This window comes from Chiloscyllium punctatum, chromosome 27, assembly GCF_047496795.1.
Source record: "Chiloscyllium punctatum isolate Juve2018m chromosome 27, sChiPun1.3, whole genome shotgun sequence".
Taxonomy (NCBI): Eukaryota; Metazoa; Chordata; class Chondrichthyes; order Orectolobiformes; family Hemiscylliidae; genus Chiloscyllium; species Chiloscyllium punctatum.
In genome coordinates this window covers 4579160-4596310 of record NC_092765.1, presented here as the reverse complement: position 1 = coordinate 4596310, position 17151 = coordinate 4579160, and the positions used below count along the sequence as shown (strand labels likewise).

At 46.6% G+C, this 17151-nt stretch overlaps 1 pseudogene; it reads left to right on the top strand.

Annotated features, from left to right (window-relative positions):
- Positions 1–6810: 6810 nt before the first annotated feature.
- LOC140453728 (S-adenosylmethionine decarboxylase proenzyme-like) overlaps positions 6811–17151 on the top strand; it is a 92817-nt pseudogene continuing 82476 nt past the window's right edge.

The window sequence follows — 17151 nt, the reverse complement described above, 5'->3', positions numbered from 1 at the left end:
AGGTGACGTAACATTGTGCTGTCGGTCCTGTAGCTGTGCTGTAGGCGATGTAGCACTGTACTGTAGGTGGAGAAACACTGTGCTGTAGGTGATTTAACACTGTGCTGTATGTGATGAAACACTGTGCTGTAGGTGATGTTACACTGTGCTGTCGGTGATGTAACACTGTGCTGTAGGTGATGTAGTGCTGTGCTGTAGGTGATGTAACACTGTGCTGTAGCTGATGTAGCATTGTGCTGTAGGTTATCTAACACTGTGCTGTAGGTGATGTAACACTGTGCTGTCGGTGATGTAGCACTGTGCTGTACATGATGTAGCACTGTGCTGTAGGTGATGAAACACTGTGCTGTAGGTGATGTTACACTGTGCTGTAGGTGATGAAACACTGTGCTGTAGGTGATGTTACACTGTTCTGTAGGTGATGTAGCGCTGAGCTCTAGGTGATGTAACACTGTGCTGTCGGTGATGTAGCACTGTGCTGTAGGTGATGTAGCGCTGAGCTCTAGGTGATGAAACACTGTGCTGTAGGTGATGAAGCACTGTGCTGTCGGTGATGTAACACTGTGCTGTCGGTGATTTAACACTGTGCTGTAGGTGATGAAACACTGAGCTGTATGTGATGTTTCACTGTGCTGTACGTAATGTAGCACTGTGCTGTAATTGATGAAGCACTGCGCTGTAGGTGATGTAACACCGTGCTATAGGTGATGTAACACCGTGCTGTAGGTGATGTAGCGCTGTGCTGTAGGTGATGTAACACTGTGCTGTAGGTGATGTAACACTGTGCTGTAGGTGATGTAACACTGTGCTGTAGGTGACGTAACACTGTGCTGTAGGTGATGTAGCACTGAGCTCTCGGTGATGTAGCGCTGTGCTGTAGGTGATGTAACACTGAGCTATAGGTGATGTAGATCAGCGCTATAGGTGATGTAACATTGTGCTTTGGGGGTTGTAGCACTGTGCTGTAGGTGATAGAACACTGTGCTGTAGGTGATGGAGCACTGTGCTGTAGGTGATGGAGCACTGTGCTCTAGGTGGAGTAACACTGTGCTGTAGGTGATGCAACATTGTGGTCTAGGTGGAGTAACACTGTGCTGTAGGTGATGCAACATTGTGCTGTAGGTGATGTAGCACTGTGCTGTAGGTAATTTAACACTGTGCTGTAGGTGTTGTTACACTGTGCTTTAGGCGATGTAACACTGTGCTGTAGGTGATGTAACACTGTGCTGTAGGTGATGTAACACTGTGCTGTCGGTGATGTAACACCGTGCTGTAGGTGATGCAGCACTGTGCTGTATTTGATGAAGCACTGCGCTGTCGGTGATGTACCACTGTGCTGTAGGTGATGTAACACTGTGCTGTAGGTGATGTAACACTGTGCTGTAGGTGTTGTAACACTTTGCTGTAGGTGATGTAGCACTCTGCTGTAGGTGATGTAACACTGTGCTGTAGGTGATGTAGCACTGTGCTCTCGGTGATGTAACACTGTGCCATAGGTGTTGTAACACTGTGCTGTAGGTGATGTAACATTGTGCTGTAGGTGATGTAACACTGTGCTGTCGGTGATGTACGACTGTGCTGTAGGTGATGTAGCACTGTGCTGTAGGTGATGTAACACTGTGCCATAGGTGTTGTAACACTGTGCTGTAGGTGATGTAACACTGTGCTGTAGGTGATGTAGCACTGTGCCGTAGGTGTTGTAACACTGTGCTGTCGGTGATGTACGACTGTGCTGTAGGTGATGTAGCACTGTGCTGTAGGTGATGTAACACTGTGCTGTCGGTGATGTAGCACTGTGCTGTCGGTGTTGTAACACTGTGCTGTCGGTGATGTAACACTGTGCTGTAGGTGATGTAACATTGTGCTGTAGGTGATGTAACATTGTGCTGTCGGTGATGTAACACTGTGCTGTCGGTGATGTAACACTGTGCTGTCGGTGATGTAACACTGTGCTGTAGGTGATGTAACACTGTGCTGTCGGTGATGTAACATTGTGCTGTAGGTGATGTAACACTGTGCTGTCGGTGATGTAACACTGTGCTGTCGGTGATGTAACACTGTGCTGTAGGGGATGTAACACTGTGCTGTAGGTGATGTAACACTGTGCTGTCGGTGATGTAACATTGTGCTGTAGGTGATGTAACACTGTGCTGTCAGTGATGTAACACTGTGCTGTCGGTGATGTAACACTGTGCTGCAGGTGATGTAGCATTGCACTGGTGATGTCGCACTGGCTGTAAGTGATGTTGCCCTCCGCTGTCGTTGATGTAGCTCTGCGTTATAGTTGATGTAGCACTGCTCTGTCGGTGATGTTGCACTAGCTTTTGGAGCGCTCCTCCTGACATAGAACTGATAAAGGAACAGTACTCCAAAAACTAGTGCTTCCAAATAAACCTGTTGGTCTATAACCTGGTGTTCTGTAATTTTTTCTTCTGTTCATCCCAATCCAACAGCAGCACCTCCAAATCATGACTTTCATGTTAAGTTCTGGATATCTAACCTCTCTCCAGCACATGGTCTTATACGATCCTGCATACAAATGGGGAGACCTTTGGAAGTAATGATCGTGTTAATGAGCAATAATTCCAATCAATAGGCATCATTTCACCACTCACTAGTGTGAACCTCATCGTGTCGTCAACAACAAGTCAGATCTCACGTGACTTCTTCAGCAGTTCTCCCAGATGTCCTGCCATAACCCAAATCATTCAGGCCTTTGCAAGATTCGCCAACAGGAAGCACCACCCCCTGCAAGTGTCCTCTAAACCACTCACCATCCTGACTTGGAAATATCTCACCATTCCTTCAGTGTCGCTGTGTCCAAATCCTGGAACCTTCGCTAAAATCATTGTGGGATGGGCAATAAATGCTGGCCTGACTTGAAATGCCTACATTTCCTGAATGAAGGTTTAAAAACCCACAAATAAAACAAAATAACTTGTAACCCCAGGTTTGGTATGTTAAACACACATTTCCCAACAACTGCAATTTGACCTTATATATGCTGTGTACATTCTAATGCCTATTCTGACAGAGATGCACTAACGCTGACAGAATGTACACTGTAAACTAAGAACATCAAATTATATTTGTTTTATGTATTCATGTAAAAGTCACATCTTTTAGACTATTGTGATTTTGAAGATTTGTAGCACAGGTTGTGGATCAGGTTGTAAGTTTGCTCGCAGAGCTGGTAGATTTGTTCTCAAATGCTTCATCACCATGCTCGGTAACATCATCAGTGAGCCTCTGATGAAGTACTGGTGTTCTGTCCCATTTGCTATTTATGTGTCTCAGTCTGTTGTGGTGGGTGATATCACTTCTGATTCTGTTTCTGAGAGTTTGGCAATGGGTTCAAATCAATATGCTTGCTAATGGAATTCTGGTTTGATTGCTATGCCTCTAGAAATCCACGTGCGTGTCTTTGTTTAGCCTGTCTCAGGATGGATTGGTCAAACTGGTGTCCCTTCTCGTCTGTGTATATGGATACTCGTGATAGTTGTACATTCTTTTGGTGGCTTGTTGGTGCTCATGTGTCCTGGTGGCTCGTTTCCTGCCTGTCTGTCCAATGTAATGTTTGTTGCAGTCCTTGCAGGGTATTTTGTATATGATGGTCACTGTGCTGGTTGTTGGTAAGGGGTCCTTCAGATTCATCAGGAGATGTTTCAGTGTGTTGGTAGGTTTGTGAGCTATCATGAGGCCAAGGGGCTGGAGTAGTCTGGTTGGTATCTCCTAGATGTCTTTAATGTACGGCAGGGTGGCTAGAGTCTCTGGGTGTGTTGTGTCTTCTTGTTTAGGTCTGTTGTGTAGGAATTGGTGGACTGCGCTTATCGGGTACCAATTATTCCTGAATATGTGTACAGGTGTTTTTCCTTGGCTTCTCTCAGTTCCTGGGTCCTGCAGTGTGTTGTGGTCATTTAAATAACCTCCTGATGCAGCTCTGTTTGTGGGTATTAGGGTGATTGCTCCTATAGTTGAATATCTGGTCAGTGTGTGTGGCTTTTCTGTAGATACTGGTCTGCAGCTCTCCATTGGCTTTGTGTTCTACCGTGATGCCTTGCAAGGGGAGTCTGCTGTTGTTCTCCTCCTCTTTGGTGAACATTATACCAGTAAGGCTGCTGTTTATATGTTTATGGGTTTCTTTTAATCTGTTACATTTCATGATGATAAAGGTGTCATCCACATAGAAGACTGAAAGTTTGGGCTGGATTGTGGGAAAGGCTGTTGACTCTAAACTCTGCTTAACTGCTTCTGCTAAGAGTCCATTATATTGGTGAAAAACACCAAGACTCTCAAGCTACCCTGCCATATAAAGGACATCCTTTCCTTCTCTTTACTCAGCACTCCTGAACACAGATTACACATTGTACTCAGACTTCTCAGAAACATCCAGCTTAGCTTGCCTCTGTGAGGTGGAGCTAAATGTGCAAAGATGTGCAGGTCAGGTCAATTGGGCCATGCTAAATTGCCCATAGTGATAAGTTCATTAGTAGGGAGTAGGGGAATGGGCCTGAGTAGATTGTTCTTCGGAGGGTCAGTGTGGACTTGTTGGGCCGAAAGGCCTGTTTCCACACTGTAGGGAATCCAATCTAATCTAAATGTTAGCAGCACATGATCTGATTAAACTGGAAATTGCCTGACAATACAGTGCCTCAGATATTAATTCTCACTTTGGAAAAAAAATCAGATTGTAAAAATGGTTTATTTTATAATTTATTACAACTATTTCACTCCAAATTAATTTTTGTACTGACATACCTGGAGTAAATAACTTTGGCCAATCTACCAACTCAAAATTTCACTTACTGAGAATCCCTACAGTGCAGAAGCAGGCCATTCGACCCGTTGAGTCCACACTGACCCTCCAAAGAGCATCCCACCTAGCTGAGGAACATTAGCAGATGTTTTAAAAATAGTTCAGAGTTCACAGCAAAGATATATCCCAGTAAGGAAAGGGGAATTCCAGGAGGAAGAGAAATAAACCCTGGTTAATCAGGGTTAAAGATTGTATCAAATTGAAAGCGCACTGAGAAAGTTTTAAAAACCAACAAAAGATTACCAAAATACTTTGACAGTAAAATCAAAATGGACAGGAGAAGCTTCTTTGAATATATAAAAAGGAAGAGAGAGGCCAATCACACATAGGCCTCTTAAAAAGTGAGGCTGGGATAATAATCATGGGAACAAGGAAATGACAGAGGAGTTGGATAAATACATTGCATTAGCCTTTACAGTGAGACTGACAGCATTTCAATGCTATTAACTAAGCAGGCGTAAAAGGAGGAGAGGCACATGGAAGTTAGTACAACAAAGGATACATAGGTTAGTCTGATCTTCGAGTAGGATAAGAGGCCAGCACAACATCAAGGAATTAAGGGTTATGGTGAGCGGGGGTGGGTAGGTGGAGCTGAGGCTACAAAAAGATCAGCCATGATCATATTGAATGGCAGAGCAGGCTCCAAGAGCCAGATGGTCTACTCCTGCTATTTCTTAAGTTCTTACTTTATTAGATAGATAGTACTGGAAAACTGCCAATTTATTTACTTAAAAAGGAAAGGAGGCAAAGAACAGTTAACTTTAGGGCAATTAGCTCAGTGTCTGATATTGGGAAATTGTTTGAGTCCATCATAAAGAATGTAAATCAGAGCATTTCAGAACGTGTGACATGATTAGATTAGATTCCCTACAGTATGGAAGCAGGCCCTTCAGCCCAACAAGTCCACACCAACCCTCTGAAGAGTAATCCCCCCAGACCCATTCCCCGATATTTACCCCTGACTAATGCAACTAACACTGTGAGCAATTTAGCATGGCCAATTTACCTGACCTGCACATCTTTGAATTGTGGGAGGAAACTGGAGGAAACCCACGCAGACACAGGGAAAATGTACAATCTCCACACAGATGGCACCAAGAGACAGGAATCAAACCCAGGTCCCTGGCGCTGTGAGACAGCAGTGCTAACCACCGTGCCAATGTCAGCATAAGTTCATGTAGGGGAAATCATACCTGCAAAATATACTTTGAGGAGGGGACAAGCAGGATAGGTAAAGGGGAAGCAGTGGATGTAATATACTTGGATTTTCAAATGGTTGATGAAAGCATACCACATGTTAGGCTACTGAATAAGTTAAGAGCTCGTGGTTTTTCAGGTATTATACTGACATAGATGGAGGATTGGCTAACTAACATAGGTGGAGGAATGCTTCAGTAGGGAAGGGGGTTACGTGCATGTCAGTCAATCTGGTGAGCAAGGGAAAATGACAGAGGGTGTAAGGTACAGAAATAAAGAACAAACAGAAATTGGAGAAACTCGTCAGGTCTGGCAGCATCTGTGGAAAGAAAGCAGAGTTCACGTTTTGGCTCTTCATCAGAACCGAAGAGTTTCTCCAGCAATTGCTGATTTAGTTTCAGATCTCCAGCATCCACAGTTCTTTGTTTTATAAAAAGAAAGAAAATGGACTTTTTAATACTTTCAGTATTTCTTAGATAAACTTACATTAGTGCACAGGGTCGTTTACATGCAAAGTGTCGTGAAGGGGTTAAACTCAAGTGAGAGAAAGTGAGAACACAAGTTCCAGAGTTTGACAGCTCAACATGAAAGGATGGCAGACTACAACTCCCAGGGTACACCTCAAAGACTGAGCCCAATATCCAGTTTAAATCAACACGACTAAAGATCACGCTGTCAGTTCACTGCTGCTGAACTCACAGATGGATGGCGATATCAGCTAGCGGCTATTACTTTAGCAGCGTCACACACACACACACAATCCGCCAAACTACCTGCAGGAAGTGAATTAATTCGCCATGGAACGTAGTGCTCATTTTTTTTGTATTTGCAGGCACCGAGAAGCTGTTGGAGGTGTGGTTCACTCGGGCGGATGAAACACAAGGCTCAGGAAATCTCCTTCACATCCCCAGGTACAAGCAGTGAAGGGAAAGGGCAGCAGAAATCCATTTAGCGCTATCTACTTATACAGAAATGCACACACAGCACTTGGCTAAAGAACACAGCATAGCTGCTGTGAAATATTAAAACAGACTTGGTGCCTGATGATAGCTGCACGCCAACCCATTCGAAAGAGGGGGTGTGTAAAAGGAGCAGGTTACAGGAGGTGACTCTGTTTTCAGTTTATGGTATAATGAATCCCACCCAATGCTCACCTCCAGGGAAACCATCAAGTAGCGCAATTTTAACACGGAAACAATTTTTAAAAATCCACAACAAACCGCCCCATATTCCTGATGAATTGAATTTGTACAGAATCAACTAAGCCCTCAAACTCAACTTCGGTCAGCTGTAACTCACCCTTAAAGAGTGTGAACTCTTGTTGCTGAAAATTAAAGGTGGGAGAAGGAAGTGGCTCATTTCCTAAAACCAGGTCGATTTACAACAAAGAAAAACCTCCAATTAGTTTGATCTCAAACTTTTTGGTGCCTTATTTAATAATATGTTGAGATAATCTTGACTCCAACATGCCCCCCCCCCCCCAAGAAAAAACATCAAATGCTGGCCTGAGAAAAGGCAGATGCTGGAATTCTGCACCATTTTTTTTTGTTGTTTATTCAGTACCGATTCCAGCATCTGCAGTGATTCGCTCCGACATCAAATTCTGGTCATTTCGAGGTCCCTGTTTGCTGTAGGTTCTCTGTGTGCTGATAGGGGCTGGCAGGAGTGTGCTCAATCCCTTGGGAGAATTTTGTCCCAAACAATTCATCTGTAACATTGTTTAAAATGTCAGTTTCAGGAAATGCGTTTATTCTTCACATGGTTTGGGGTCGGTGTTCAGCTGCTTGTGTTTTTTTTTAAATAACCTCACAGCCCTTTGCAATCTGGAGACTTTCAGCCACAGGAACTTCCAATCCTGGCTCAGTAAACGGAGTGGGGGAAATGGCTGTAGTTATTTTCCTGCAGACGGTAGTCCAACCACTGGCGTTTAGAGGGGGGGGAGTGGTGTCTTTGTGTAGCTGCCTGTGGTAAGTTTGCTTGTTGCTGTTCATTTTCAAGACACATGAAGTACTTGGGGAAAGTGCAACTGCTGATGTAGTAAATATTTTTTTTAAATGTGAAACAATATCAGAATCTGCACATTAAAGAGTTTCAAAATATTGTAAAGGATAACAAAAGCCTTTTTGACTGCTTCAGAATTGAACTTATTACTATCTACTTATTAAATTAAGTATTCTTATGTCCAAATTTGGTTAAAGTAGGTGTTGTTGGTAGAACAGGGTTGCAGTAGTGCAGTTATTGAGTAATGTAGTAAGCTCTTGTTACAAACATACTGACTATTAATATTAATATTGAGTCCCCGAGCAGGCTCATTAAAAATACAACACACATTGTCGGTGGACCATTTCCTGACAGTGCTTTTACGATCACTGTGCACAGTTATAATTAGGAACAAAGCGCATTATCCCAGTCAACGTTTCCAGAAACATTAGGCCGGCCTCTCATGTTTTAAAGGCAGACTGTTCAGGAGAGATGTTAGGAAGCATTTCTACACACAAAAGGTGGGAGAGTTTTGGAACACTCTTCCACAAACAGCAGTTGATATGGATCAGTTGTTAATTTTAAATCTAAAATAAATAAGTTTTGGTTCAGCAAAGGTATTAAGGGATACGGGCCAAAGGCAGGTAGATGGAATTAAGTCGCAGATCAGCCGTGATCTCATTGAATGGTGGAACAGGCTGGAGGGGCTGAATGGCCTCCTCCTATTCCCATGTTGCTGTGTTACAGTAAAGATAATTATTGGACTGTATTACTGCAAGAGAACTTTTTCAAACTCTAATATTTTGTTTTGAGATTCTTCAGATTTCACCTTTTTTTCTGTAAAAGCATGACTCATTTTAGGATGTGAATATCTATTGTTTAAAAACATCTGGATAGTAACCACTGCTTTGTTCTCATCAATCTCCAATTCAGGAAGTAGCAAGGGTTACCAAGGTTCTGCTCCTGCTCACAATCTGATGACTGGAGCTGGGAAGGGTTGGTGTGTGGACATCAGACTGGAACACCGCATACCTGTTGCTCATGTCCCTCTCTCCTCCCAGTTAGAGAATTACTCAATACTCAATTGGGATGAGCTTACAGATGAAGAATAGCCACTGACAGGATGATCAGGACAGCCAGTGAAGAAAAGATAGAATGAAAAACCTTGGGTGCTGTGTGGGAATGAATCAAAAACCACATTTTTTATTGACTACTCTTTTCTTGAACCACAAATTATTACACACTTAGGAAAACTGGGTAGATGACAATTTTAGTGTATGTGGAATTCATCTTAAAAAGAAATGTCCTCCTTGACTCTTGATCAGAGTGAAATTCATGAGTTGCTATTTTAAGAAATATTCACCATAAATGGGAAAATGAGACAATAACCCACTGTTATCTTGGACAGATCATTCACACTGGCCAAGTGTTTGGCAGACCTGTGTCAAGGCTACCCTTGCATCAATGCCATCCTTTATCTTTGCTCAATTCCTATTACCTTTGGTTTGCAGAAAATAGATACCTTAACCTGAGGAACCTTTTAACTGCAAATATTTGAAAGAAATGTGAATATTTATCATTAATCATTGCTGCTTGACAATGTTGTATGCCATTTGATGTTAGCACAAGTAACATCACTTGATTAGTGTAGCTAAAATCATAACTTGTTCACTTGTTATACAATGTACCAGGTTGAAAGCTGGTAAAAACTGATGGCAAAAGGTAAGGTTGCAATGAATCAGAAATCATCATTACCTCTTGCCTCAGAATTTATTTTTGATCCACCAAATTTCAGCATGTCGTTTTCATGGGTGATTACATATAACACTCTTATAACATGCTGTTACAGATAACAGAGCCTGACAGTATTAATCTAACAGTAAGGTCTTCCTGTTCTCAAAAAACAGTTACTGTGACTGGACAGGTAGTCACAATGAAGATGATAGGAAAGCTTTCTTGTCAGTAACTGCTGCCATCTTTTGTGTAAAATAGATTTGAATGGAACAAGCTGCTGAAAAATGTGCATTGTTTGATTGTCAGTGTGACAAGAACAGACTGGCAAGATGTTTATGTGCTCAGGTAAGTGACAGCTTTGGGATATAATACTCTGCTGATTGTGGACTGTTTTAAGGACCCCTGAAATCCATTGTTTGACAATTCTTATTCATTATTGAAGACAAAAACTAGCTGGGTCTTGTTTTCCACACTTTTTTCAAAGAAAACTTGAGCAGCAGTTTTAAAAGTGTAGGACAGGCTTTAATTTTGACAAAGTTATTCCAACTTAATAACTTCTTGTATGAATATTCCAAAGAATGCATCTTATTCAGGAGTCAAACATCTGTAAAGTCTTCATATAGGAATATGGAGATCTTTTAAAAGTGACTTGCTGTACTCATTAATTTATAATAGGAAGACAGAAAGTTGTAATGATTTTCCAGAGCCAAATATTGAAGAACTATGCAATAGAATGAATTGCTCTGCCTTCCTACTGGCCTCCAGAGTCCATTGTAACTTCCTGTGATGATGAGAACTGAGTGATTAATGGTAAAAGATTGTAAGCCTCACAAGAGGAATGGAGGATGTTGCGTTGGCTCCAGGCATTGTTTGTGCACTCAAGGCTGTGCTCTTATAGGGAAGGCACATTTAAACTATTTACAACCAAAAACTTGAACTCATTATTTATTTTAGAAACTTCAGCTGCATTTTGCAAATGTAGAAAAGTGAGGGTTCAATCTGTATTCTATATATAAGCTCCCTGTGAATTAAATCTTTTGTATAATACCTTAAATTTGAGGCTGGTATATCAATGCTTGAAGCTCAAAAAACAAGGATAATGTTTTCTGATTAACATAATTAACCGTGCATTAATTTAGCAAAATAAATTTCCTTCTCCTGCCTTCCTGTGAAAAGAAACCAATGAATGTTATGTCTAAGTTTGTTCATTCAATGTAAACATCTCAAACCAGCTCTGCTTTGAAGGCAACTATTCTCTTACAAGATTAGATTCCCTCCAGTGTGGAAACAGGCCCTTCAGCCCAACAAATCCACACTGACCCTCTGAACAGTAACCCACCCAGACCCATTGCACTACCCTATATTTACCCCTGACTAACGCACCTAATGCTATGGGTAAATTAGCATGGCCATTTCACCGGACCTGTACATCTTTAGATTGCGGGAGGAAACCTGAGCACCGGGAGGAAACCCACGGAGAGAATATACAAACTCCACACAGACAGTCACCCAAGGCAGGAATCAAACCCAGGTCCCTGGTGCTGTGAGGCAGCAGTGCTAAACACTGAGCCACCTTGCTGCCCACTTACATAGAGTTTCACATTTTCATGATCTCATGGAAAGAGGAAAAGGATTTCTAAATTGCCCACCTTGCTCAAGACTTAGGAATTTTGTTTGTTTGTTCTTCCAAGTTGTGATAATTTTTCCATCTTGTTATCTCATCAGTTGCCAGTGCATCAGATGTTGTGTTTGAGAGGACTTGAGAGCAAAATCTAATATAATATTCCACTGCAGTGCTGGGGGGGTGTTGCACTGTCAGAGGTGCTGCCTGTTGGGTGGGGTATTAAACTAACACTTTTAACTTTCCCCTTTGGAGAATGTATAAGACTTCATAGCACTGTCTCGATGAACCACAGTGGAATTATGCCCATTTCTTGGTCAAATATTTATCCCTTAATCAGTGTCAGAAATGTAGACTGTCTAGCCATTATCATATTGTTGTTTGTGAGACCTTCCTATGTACAATGGGCTGCCATCTTTCTACATTACAAGAGTGACTACACTTCAAAATTGCTTCAACGGTGTAAAAGCTTTTGGGACATCCATAATACCATAAGAAACAGCAGAAATGATTATGACTGACATGTTTCTCAATGCCATCCTTCTGCCATCTCCCTGTAACCCCTGAACCCCTTGGTCACCAAGAATCTATCTATCTCTATCTTAAATACACTCAATGACTTGGCCTCCACAGCCTTCAGAGCAATGAATTCCACAGATTCTCTGGCTGAAGAAATTCCTCCTCATCTCAGTCCAAAGAGTCACCCCTTCACTCTGCGGCTGTGCCCTCAGGACTGATGCACTGATCATTAAAAGCTCCTGTCATGTGTTAGCGCAGATGAAATGATCTCAGTCCAAGTCCAGAGTGCGGTTCGACAATCGGTAACTTTATTGAAGTATTTAACGCCGGCGGAGACCAACCGAGGTCCGAATCTCGATCGCTCTTCCGTTCCCCACGCGATGTTACAAGTTATATACTTCATGAGTCAGGATGTAGGAGATTGGGTATGAATGAGTGTGAATGGTGGCAGTCATGGCTGGAGTATGTGTGAATGTCAAGCTTCCTGCCGTCCTCGGAGAGTCGGCACCGTGCACAAAAGGTGTGCTGTTTATCTTTACGTAAAGGGGTCCGGGTCCCATCTGCTTGTCTCTCCGTGAGGGCTGGAGGCTAGCATCCCCCCCTTTGTTACTTCCAAAGTTTCTGTTGGGTTCATCCTGTTTGTTTGGTGTTTGCCTTTTGTGTAGGACTGTTTTGCATGATCAGGTTATGGGTGTGTGTCAGTTGGAACCTTGCCGAGATTATAAGGTGGGTTTCGATCTGTGAGTCATGACCATTGTCTGGAGTCCTGACTAGTGTCTGGTCCGGTGTGTATTCGGATCTGTCTTTGGGCCCCCTTCTCCTGATCACATGGTCGCGCTGGCAGCTGCTGTCTTAAAATGAATACTGTTTGCTTTAAAATGGATACTGCTGGCTTTCCCGATGTGGGCCTTGCTCCGTGGTAAACACGGGGCGGTTTATACCCGCCTTAGGTCCCCCCTTTCGGCAAGGGGTTGGCCATGTCCACACCCCCGAAGCCGAGAGCTTAAAAGCTGCTACCCCGCCCGGTACATTCCGCCGGCCGTCATGCTGCAGTCATGGGGCCTTTGGATAGTCCCGGGAGATGGTTACATTAGTTCGAGCCCCGTGAGCTCGTGGTGTCTGATTACTCGCCAGGAGTCCATGGCGTGGAGCATGGCCTTTCTGGCCTTTCGTTTCTTATGTTGGCGGCATGAGTGACATGCCACCAGGAGCCAGGCCAGAGCTAGCAGTAACTGTACCCCCACGATGGCATGGGAGATGATTCTGACCCAGGGGTGTATGTTAACATTCAGGCCCCAGTTCCAAACCCTCTGGGCCCAGCCCTGGGTCTGCAGAGCCGTCTCTGCATCCTCCTCTAGGTCTTTGATATGGGCTTGTAATTGATGGTATAGTTTTACTGAGTGTCCCACCCGGGTCCTAAGTTCCCGCAAGACCTCGGCCAAATGTGGGATGGGGGCTTGTTTGGGCTCCTGGTACTCCCTAAGGGTGTTTCTGAATTTGTCGGCGGCCTGTATAGACTTGGGGTCCCGACGTCGGACCTCCGAGATATGGGCTTGTCCAATGGTCACTGGGCCCCTAGGGGTGAAGCAGAACTCTTGCTGGGGAATTGGGCGTTGCAGTCCGTTGAACCAGAAAGATGTTTCAAGGGTAGAGACACAATATTGTCCCCTGCCACCATACCCCGCCCTAGTGAAGTGGGGGCCCGTGGGTTCGATCTCAAGGGTGCAGCTCTGTGTACGGTTGAACCCACATTCCACTGTTTCACTCCGCCATAAGGGGTGGGGGCAGATTGTGATTGCCCCTCGCCGTTTGTAGCCTACAAGCAGTACCCCGTACACAACGCCGTCCCGGGAGATGGTTGTGTCGTGTGCCATAATATATGTGAGGGAGGCGTTTTCCTGTATTACTCCAATGTTCTTGATGTGGAACAGGGGAAATGGCCCAGACCCCGGGGTGACCACTGGGATCAGGAGGACCATCCCGACTCCCGTTGCCTCACTGACCTCACAGTCGGGAATCACCAGGTACACCCGGGTCATTCCCTTCAGGGTCCGGCTATCAAGCGGTCCGGAGCGTCCTGCGAGTGAGGCCAGTTTGGTGCTATCGATCCAGTCAGGCACCTCCCCCCTTTGTATCTGATCCAGGTTGTGTCGGATCTGAGCTACCATTCACAGGCCATACGCATGGCACAGCTGCCCCTCCTGAATGTGAGCCGTATTCTCCCTTTCCCCATCAATAAGGCGGTTGATGGTGTGGGCATGTGTCTCCAGGACTGCAATGCTGTCGAGCTGAAGGTGTGTTCCCTCTTCCCCCAGAAATTCCTGTTCTGCCTGGTGTGTGAGGGATCTCGCTAACAGGTCTCTCATCACCCCTTTTAGCTATTCGACTTTCTCGTTAAGGCCCTGGATATCTAGGGAGTTTACCACGGATGTTCCTGTGTTGAGTCTTGTGAGGGTGTCACTGATAATGTCCCGTCTGTGTCGTTATGTGTTGTGTATGTCGGTTCGATAGTGGGTTGCCCCCATGGCATCTATAGCCCTCTCTATCACCTCTGTCCCCATCATGGTGTATAAGCTGCGTACCTGTGCTGTGCAATATTCTGGTACCCGGATGCCCGATATATTGACCAGCACGGGCACGACCTCATGTCGGACATTATCATAAAGGACTTCCCCCTCCTCCCATAATACCAGTCCCCCCACGGGCCCTGCCTCAGAGCGGGGCACGGTAGTATCTCGGGAGTCGTGGTTGTTGGTGGTGTGGTTGGGGGGTGGGAAACACAAATACAGAGAGATCGCGGCGGCATTGGTCGGTTCATAGTAACTGCAAACGGACAGGTCCCGTATCGCGAACGTGTCGAAGGCCGGGGCTGAAGTGAGCTCGTCCGGCATAGCGCACATCGTTCCGAACATGTACCCCCCCAGGTCCATAGCCTCTGCACGTTGTAGGCAGGTTGGTCATGGGTCGCATTCCAACGTGCAGAGTAGGTAGATTGTCTGTATGTCCGGGAGGACCTCCAGCCAGGCGTTAAAAAATGTGTCGACCTCGTCAGGCTTATCCCTCGCAGGGATGCAGATGGCACTGGATGAGTTGAAGGCAACGCCATGGTGGTAGAAGTTCTCTGAAGCTCCGGAGGAATAGGGTACAAGTCCTATGGCGAAGAGGAGGAGGTGGAGGACGGTGCACCGGTGGGACATGATCTGTGAAAGAAAAGAGAAAGGGAGAGAGAGAGAGAGAGAGACACCCTCGTCAGGGTGTATGATCAGTAAACGTACATGTGTTCTGCGGCCCCCCCCCCCCAGACCACTGTTGCTGTAAGGGGAGAAAGTGTTAAAATCCCGTCAGGCGTGTCGGGGGAGTGCGGGTAAGAGGGGGGATAAGTCGGTGGTGGCTGCCAGTCAGGTGGCTGGGCCGATGTTCCGGCCACTCCACGTATCGGCCCTGCGTGGCTTGGCGCAGAGACCAGAGGAAGCCTGTGCTCCGGCCACTCCACACATTGGCCCCGTGTGGTTAGGGACGGGGACCACAGACTAAGTCTTTGTCGTCCATCCAGTCGGGCCCTGGGGGAAAGGTTGAAGTTGGGACCAATGTTTCCACCTGCCCTTCCCCTTCATATCGATGCAGGCGCAGGTGTCACTGGTGAGGATGATCTCGTGCAACCCCAGCCACCGAGGGGCGAAGCCGGGCCGGTCAGGGGCGGCCCGGACCAGGACTTTGTCCCCAATGCCCGGGAGGGGTTGGGGAGGTGGTTGTTGCTGCTGTTTCGTTTGGTCCCTGATGTCCTGTTGATCGCGGGCGGCCTGTCTGAGGGCCCGCAACTGCGAGTCTAGCTGTCTGATGTAATGGGCCATCCTATCCCTAAGTGGGGCCATGTCCTCACCCCCTTCGATGACGGTCTCGGGTAGTCGCATGGCCCTGCCCGTCGTGAGTTCGAAGGGAGTGAGGCCAGTGGAACGGCCTGGGGTGGCTCTGAGGCCCATCAAAATGCAGGGCAGGACGTCCACCCAGCCCTGACTGGTCTCGGCAATCGCTTTCGCGATCGCCACTTTGAGGGTCCGGTTCATGCGTTCGACAATGCCCGAACTCCGGGGGGTGGAAGGGGACATGGAAGCGCTGCCTGATACCCAGGAGGCGGCAGGCCAGTTTCATCGCGCGTCCCGTGAAATGTGTTCCCTGGTCTGAGTCCATCTGGAGGGGGACCCCCCCCATCGTGGAAAGATGTTGAATACCAGGATTCTGGCCACAGTGGCTGATGTGCAGTCCCGTGTCGGGAAAGCCTCTACCCAGCGCGTGAAGTGGTCGACTATGACCAGGCAGTACTTCTTGCCGCGGCTGGCGGGCAAGGGTCCTGTGAAGTCGACCTGGAGGTTCTCCCAGGGCCCCTTGGGCCGTGGTTGGTGGGCCATAGGAATGTGCAAGGGCCTCCCTGGGTTATGTTGGGTGCAGACAATGCACCGGCGGCAGTGCTTGGCCACATCGCGGCCAAGTCCAGGCCACCACCAGTCGGTCCGCAGCCTCGCGAGGGTCCCCTCCCAGCCTGCGTGGTCGGGCTCGTGATGTAGTTGTATCAGGGTTGTTCTGATTGCTGAGGGGGCCACTACCTTGCCGTCGCGGCACCATACCCCATCGGGGTCGGAGATCGCGCCCCTTGCCCTCCAGTCCTCCCTTTCCTCGGGCTGAGCACCATTCTGGACGTCCCGGACTTCATTCACAGGCGCAGCGCGTACAGGGGGTAGAGGGGCACCTGCGGCGGCTTTGGCGGCCTGGTTGGCCCAATGGTTCCCTAACTGTTTGGCGGTGGTGGCCCGCTGGTGCGCCTTGATTTTTACAACGGCCGCGAGCAGGGGAAGGCGCGCTGCCGCCACTAAGTTACGGACTGTGTTCTCGTGTTTTATCTGGCCACCACCGGCCGTGACAAAACCCCGGCGGCTCCATGCTGTCATATAGTCATGGACTACCCCAAAAGCGTACTGGCTGTCGGTGAAAATATTCACCCGCTTGCCCGCTCCCATGCGGAGCGCTGCCATAAGGGCGACCAGCTCCGCGACTTGGGCTGAGGTATCGCCGTCTAATGTCCCCTGTTCTCGGGTGGCCCCGGTGTCGTCAACCACTGCCCAACCTGTCCGGTAGGACCCCTCAACCAACCGGCGTGAGCCGTCAACATATAGGACCAGGTCGTGGTCCGAGATAGGACTATCGGCAACTTAGTCCTCCTCAGCCGAATCCATGACGGCCTGGCAGTGGTGGAGTTCCTCTACAGTTATAATCCCGTCCGCAGGGTTCA